Source organism: Tenrec ecaudatus, chromosome 3 (assembly GCF_050624435.1).
Source record: "Tenrec ecaudatus isolate mTenEca1 chromosome 3, mTenEca1.hap1, whole genome shotgun sequence".
Taxonomy (NCBI): domain Eukaryota; kingdom Metazoa; phylum Chordata; class Mammalia; order Afrosoricida; family Tenrecidae; genus Tenrec; species Tenrec ecaudatus.
Window position 1 is genome coordinate 200354972 of NC_134532.1, and position 6796 is coordinate 200361767.

The window sequence follows — 6796 nt, forward strand, 5'->3', positions numbered from 1 at the left end:
ATTCTTCATGGTTTACAACAAGAAAAGTGTGTTTGAGGCTTGTATCTTCACACCATATGTATCGATCTGCATGCTGAGCTAATGCTCAGAGTAGCTGGATTAAGTGAAGAAGAATGTGGCAACAGGATTTATGGAAGGATTATTAACAACTTGAATTATGCAGATGACATAACTTTGCTTGCTGGAAGTGAAAAGGATTTGACGCACTTGCTGATGAAGATTAAGGAATGTAGCCTTCAATATGGATGGCAACTCTATGTCCAAAGACAAACAAATTGTGTCAGAGAGAGTTCTCTAGAGTAACAAACCCAGAATGCTAATAATTATATATATATTGATACAGATAGATAGATATATAACATAAGAAAGAAACAGTTAATTAAATTATACAGCAGTACAGATGGCTCAGTGCAACTCACTCCCTCACTCCCGTGAGATGGTTGTGAGACACTGGCAGTCCTTCAAGTCTTGAGGGCCACCAGGTAGTCCTCTGTAAAGACATTCAGACTATCCAGGCACTGGAAGCAAACAGCAAGGCAGGTCACCAACAGTCAGCCAGATGACAGAGTCTGATAGGCCCCAGCAAGAGATGTAAATTCCAATGGTGTGGCAAAACAGGCCTTGAAGGAACCTCAAATTACAGTGACACAGTCCACGGGTTAGTTGTCCCACAGGTAGTGAAGCTTGCAAATTGAGGCACAGAACAAGCAAGGCAGCCGCACACTGGTCTGATGATCAAAGAGCAAGAGACAAGAAAGGTGATGCTCTTGGAACCATTTATCTCTCCGCCCTTCTATTAATCCCACATGTGTTTATCGGCCAGGTTGGCACAATAAACTAACTCCCTCACAATCAATCAAACAAACAAAGAAAAACTACCTTACAACTGGAACAATAGTTAACATCATGATAAATGGAATAATGATTGAAGTTTACGATTGTGTCCTGGTTGAAGAGGCCCTATCAATGCTCTTGAAGGGGGAAGTCAAGCCCCAAGATTGATTTGTGGAAGTAATAGGAAATAAGGAGACTCCCCTTACCTAAACTTGAAGAATGGGAGTTATGTGGTCAGTACACGGAGTACTTGGGAGAGGGGAGTACAGAAGATCAAAGGCATAAAGCTGATTTGAACAGATAAAACTCTGGCAGCATATCCCCCTTTGATGCAGGCTGGACCTGCTTTGGTTTCAATTATATTTTGTGTGTGTTATAATTTTGTTTGGTTTTAGTTTGTTCCTATTAGATGAGTTTTCAGAGGTGTTATGTCGAAGGAGGTCACCCTCTTGAAGCTGAATTATATGCTTTTTCCACTTTTAGGTATATGAAATCTAGGATTAAAGAACCTATGGGGATAGCGAGTAGAATGATGGACTTGGAAACAGGACTACAGTGGGGGGTGGGGGGATGGTAAAAAGGGAGATGACGTCAAGGAGTCCATACAGAAAAAGACAGGAAACGGCTTGTGGTGGCAACTGTATAATTCTACTTGACGTGATTGATATATGGAATGATATGTGTATTACAGCCCAACTAAGAAAAATAACAAAGAAATTATAAGAAGTACTGTATTCGGTAAAATGGCTGCACAAGGACCTCTTTAGACTTTTGAAAAGCACGGGTGTAATTCTGAGGACTACGATGCATCTGGCCCAAACTGTGGTCATTTTAATTGCCTCATATGCATGTGAGCGTTAGATATTGGGGAAAGAAAAGGCTGAAGGAACAAATGATGCCTTCCTATTATGACACTGGTGAACAAAATTCAAATTTCATGGACTGCCCAAGGAACAAACAAATTAGTCTTGAAAGAGGTACAGCCAGTGAATTCCTTAAAGCAATGAGTGCAAAACTTCCTTTTTCTTTCTTTCTACTCTTTAGTTACTCTATACTTAGGCTGCCTCTATTCAATGGCAGGGGGTGGGGGGAGACGTGAGACATACTATCAGCAGAGACCTGTCCCTGGAGAAGTAACCACGCTTGGTAAAGCAGTGGAGCAGCAGGAAAAAAAGGAAAACTCTGGACCAGATGGATGGGCCAGGGGCTGCAACAATGGGCTGAATCATGATGAAACATTTTAGGTTGTGACAGGATTAGGCAGTGTCTCATTCTGTTTGCATACGGTCACTCTGAGTGGAGCGCACAGGATAGCACCTACCAACCGCAATCACAGGAATCTTCTGTGATTTTCAAAATGTTTTCCCTACCTGCATCATGTTTCCCTTGTAAATCAATTCCGTGTTGTAACACTTAAAATTGTATGGAATGAAAACTGTGTCATTAATATAAATGAGAAATCAAGAACATTTATCATCCATATAAGTTTTATGTAAAATTAATAAATCATCCATTGAATGCACACCTTGTTGAAAGTCTAGACACTTATCTCTACTTTGGATGAGGAGCCTTGAGGTGTTATTCCCACAGTTACTGAGTACATTCTGACTCCTGGAGATTCTATATAGATTTTTTGAGGCTATAAATCTTTATAGGAGCCAACAGTCTCATCTTTCTTCTGCAGAGTGTCAATTAGTAGCCCAACACATAACCCACTAAGATCTCAAGAGCAAGCTATTTTCTTTGATGAAATACCAATGATATGAAAAAATTGAAAAAATACTATTTTCATTATATAATTCAATGATGCCTCTGCTTTGTTAGTGTGTCCGTGTTGTTGGGTATTATTGAGGCAAGATCAACTGATGTGACAGTGTGGGTATGCCCTATGGGTTGTCTATGCTGGAATCTCTGTGGAAGCAGATTTCCAGGTTGTTTTCTGTAAGGGCCTCTGCGTAGGTTCATATTGCCAACAATTCAGTTAACAGGAAAAGACTTAACCATTCATAATTTCATAAGGAGAGGGCATGTTAGTCTGGCTAGTCTAGAGAAACAAATTCATAGACACTCATATGGGCACAAGAAACAGCTCTATATACAGGAGCGACTGTATATTAAGAAAATATCCCAACCCAGTCCATAAGTCTGATATTAGCCCATATGTCTGATACCAATCTTAAAAGTCCTCTTCAGACACAAGAAACACATGTAATTATGCCAAAGGCTGAAAGATCACAGGCCAGTGGATCCAGTGGCGTTGTAACCATGTCATCATTGGCAGGGGTCTCCATGTGGCTTTTCCAGCTCCAGAGTTCTGGCTCCATCAGCCTCTCTACATGTGTCTTCTCCACAGGGACATATCACAGGGAGTCCACAGAGAGAGAGAGTGTGTCTCCCCACTCCAATGAAGAATACAGGAATTCCCAGAATCCTCAGGAGAAGGCCATGTCTACACAAAGGCCTCATTGGCTATGACCTGATTGACAGACTAGACTCCACTCCTTCTTTCTTAATCCTCTCAAGTCCCCAATTGACACCAGGTTATGTAACTACCACAGAGGGCTAATGAAATTAATATATGGGAATAATACTCAAGCCAATCTCACTACTATCAAATTGGTTCTTATTCAAAGGGACACTAAAGGTCCTCCTATGAGTTTCTGAGACTGTAACTCTTTAAGTGTATGGAAAGCCTCACTTTATCCTGTGGCATGGTTTCAAACTGCTGACCTTGTGGTTAGTAGCCCAATGTGTAATTTCTATGAAACTAGGGAAAAGATGACGTGTAATTTCTATGAAACTAGGGAAAACTGCCATGAATTCAATTCTGACCCACAGTGACTCTATTGAACAGGGTGGAACTGTCCCTGTGGGTTTTTGAGACTTTGCATCTTTAAGGGAATAGGATACCTTATCTATATCCCTGGTGATGTAGTGGTTAGGCTATGGGCTACTTATTGCAAGGTCAGCCATTCGAAACCACCAACTGCTTTGTAGGAGAAAAACGAGACTTTTGAGTCCGGCATGAAGAGTGACAGTCTCAGAAGTTCACAGGGGCAGTCCTACCCAGTCCTAAAGGGTCACTAGGAGCCAGTACCAACTTGATGGCTGTGAGCCACCACTAGTGCACCAGGGATTATAAACTGAAAAAAATATATAATCCATTATTGCCCAAACAGCTCTGGAGATCACTAGAGCTCAGTAACTGGTTGGTGCATTTTGCTTTTTAATTGTTTGTATAAGTGGTCAGATTGTCATGAGATCTTGGTGAATGAAATACACAGAGGTTACACGTGGCCCTGTGGCTACACCAGGGATAATGCAAATCCAACTCCACACAAAGCCATAGCCTATTGCTGTAAGGCAGAGGTCTGACGCCCTCCATCTTTCTTTACCCTAATTCGACATGAGTGTTCCTCTACGACCCTCTACTTTTCTCTGGGTTTGACCATCCATTCAACGGCCACACAGAACTCACAGACACTGTTCACAAGGCTGGTCTTTCTTAGGGAATGTAACAGGCTACCACAGATTATGTTTAGAAACAAACAAACAAACATTAAGGATATCCTCATTGGTCCACAGTCACACCTGTCTTCAGCTAGCAGTCAGGTGTGTTTCTGGGTCCTCAGCCACTCGGCTACGTCTTGGCATCTGCTTCCAAGGACCAGGAAACCCTCTTGATGCCTTGACTCACAATCTCGCTGTCTCCTCTGCTCTGCTTCATGAGCTTCTTGCCTTGGCCTCTGGTATCAGCATGGCAAGGCGTCTGCTGTTTCCACTTTCAGGTAGGGCTTCTCAATGTGTTTCACTGCTAACTGTTCTTCCTTGGTGGCCTTGAGAATTCTCTCTGCTCCTGTTTCTGAGTGACTCATTCTCATGAGTCGGGGGAATGATAACTAAAACTGACCAAGCCCCTCTATTAATATTATGCAAGCCCTATTTTCATAGTCTCATCCAATCATGTGGTGGGAGTTACAGAAACAAGAGTCATATTAAATTTCATTTCACCCCACTTATTGTGGTTGTTAGGGACCATTGAGTTGGCTCCCACCAGTGATGAGATTCACATAATTAACAATTGGTTTGCTTCCCTAGTGACTGTTTTAAGTGTAAACAAATCATATATCAAAAGGTAGTTTAATGTTTCACAACGTTAACGTATAAATAATAACAGTAAAAGAGGTGCACAAAACTAGATTGTGTTATAAGTTTTCAAATATTAATTTAAAATACTAATAACTGATAAAAACGAGTACAACTATTATTTAAGATATTTGATATTGTTTCTTGATGAGTTTCCTCACTTATACCTCATTTTTATCTGAGCATGATTGGCTGTGTGATTTATCCTTACCCATCTTTTTATGCTAGCAATAGGATCCTGTTCTTTTAGAGATAGGCCAGGTAGACAATGATCATTGTGTTTGATATATGAAAAAGAGTTAGGCTACTTATCTTCTCGGAACATATTATGTTCATCTTTGAAAAACCCCTTTCCTCTTCTGTTGAATTTATGGCAACTTTTCTGACAATACTTTTAGGTCTTTGAACACTTTCAGGAATTGCATAATCCACCCATATTATGTGGAAATTTGGGGCAAAACACAAAGTTTAAACAAATAACAATGTATCACCCTCTGGTTTCTAGGTACTTTCTCTATGCATGTTACATGTTTGTTTACTGAAGCAACAGCATGAGGGAATAACAAGGTAGTATTTCATCAAGAGTATAATGGGTTTTATGAACTGACTAAATAAATAATACAAACAGTTCCGTGTAATTTTTTATGCTTATGGTCAAAATGAGTATTCCTACGGGTGCTTAGAATATACCACTGTACAGATGAAAGATAGAAAAGAGTAAGGCATGTGAATGTGGGATTTTGGCACCGAGTGGCTGCCCGACTGTCCACATTAAAGAGAATACTGGTTGCGAGAGCCATTTTAACAACTGGCCCAACAAAAGATTAGGAATCGCTACTTTGACACCAGTGTGAACCGGCTGAATCCCACCACTGGTTCCCACCCATAGTGACCTGATGCAAAACATAACAAAGCACTGCTTGGTCGCCTGCCACCTTCACTACTGTTCCTCTGCTGGAGTCAGTGTGTCAATCCATCTCCTATAAAGCTCAGCGTCCTGAAATCCTTCAGTAAAGAATATTCTACACTTGATTAACCTCCTACCTTAAGTTTTGACCATGCAAACTGTACACTGTCTATGTGCCATGCCTATTAATATACCAAATCACTAGCATTTTATATAATAACATACTTTGTAATTGAGGATGGAGAGAAATGAGAAATCTGGCATGAAGAAAGGGTGCTAGAAGAATAAAGTATTTGAATTTAAATGCCTAGCGCTGACATATGCTGTCACAGATCAAGTGTGCACGTGAATAGGTACCATAAGAAGACCACAACCTAAGGGCGGTTGAGTTGAAAAGGCCAAGGGCCAAGTGGCTAAGTTATTTTGTGGTTCTTCTACCTGAACAGAGAAGTAACATTGGGTGAAGCCACGTTGGGCGTAAGAACTAAGGTGATGAGCCATGTGGCAAGCTAGTGGGTGACATTGAGACTGGTTATAAAGTTGGGAGGTAACACCATAGCAACAGGGTGTAGTTGCATAGCTGGTTATTAAAACAGAAAAGTCACAAAGAGGTAATTATTTGTGGAGTATCTTTATGATTTTTTTTAACAAAAACTACTCTTGCCTCTAAAAGTCATGCTTTGGGATCATTGGAAGGTAAGTGGCCTGTCTTTGAAATATTCAGTTTTTCAGATTTTATACTTTTGGGAAAAAACGTGCCTTGATAAAAAGGAACATGAAGTGAATATTAAAGAAATCATTTTGTTCATCCTCTACTTTTTGAATGAACTTGTTTTCTATTTGACGAAGTGCAAAAACTGATATCTTCTAAGTTGTACGATCCCTTTCCACAGCCAACAGGGAAGAGCG